Genomic DNA, 693 nt, shown 5'->3' with positions numbered 1-693 from the left:
GGGGGGGGGGGGTGATGCCTCAGGCACACCAATCAATGAAGGCCTCCAAGGGATGGAGCTGCCTCTGGGAGAAGCCCTCCTCCCCACTCCACAGCCAGCAGGAGGCTGGGAGGGCAGGATTCCAGTTAGGAGCTCTTCCTCTGGGCTTCCCCTCCAGCTTCCTCCCACCCCCCCAGGAAGCAGGAGAGTTTGCTCCTGTGATCCGCAGACGTGGGGCCCTGTCCCACAGTTTGCACAGTTGCAATGACGGAAACCAAGGCCCCGCTAGGGTCAGTCACCAGGCCTCTGTGTTGGGCAAACCAGTCCCAGCTGCGAGCTGGATCCGGCCAACAGGGTGCAGAGGCGTAAGGGCAAGACTGCCCAGCCTGCTTCAGGGAGGCTGGTGGAAGATTATTCACCAAGGAGTTTCCAGATCTCTCCTTGGCCCGAGCAGGGAGGGGGGGCTAGGGCCAACATCCCCTTAGCTCTCACACCCAACTCCTTCCAGAGCGGGCCTGCGATTCACCAGCCAGCAGGGCCCCTCCCCCACCTTGGGCCCAGGAGCCATCCCCCAGCTCCTTCCAGAGGCGGGTGTAGAGACCGAGGAGGAAATGGGGGAGGGGAGGCCCCGGCTCAAGTTCTCTCCACTCCCCCTCCTCATTGGCCACCATCTTCCGGCCCCTGCCCCCCAGAGCAGCAGGGGATGGGGCCCAG

Source organism: Ailuropoda melanoleuca, chromosome 16 (genome assembly GCF_002007445.2).
Source record: "Ailuropoda melanoleuca isolate Jingjing chromosome 16, ASM200744v2, whole genome shotgun sequence".
Taxonomy (NCBI): domain Eukaryota; kingdom Metazoa; phylum Chordata; class Mammalia; order Carnivora; family Ursidae; genus Ailuropoda; species Ailuropoda melanoleuca.
Note: the sequence above shows the minus strand (reverse complement) of the source record.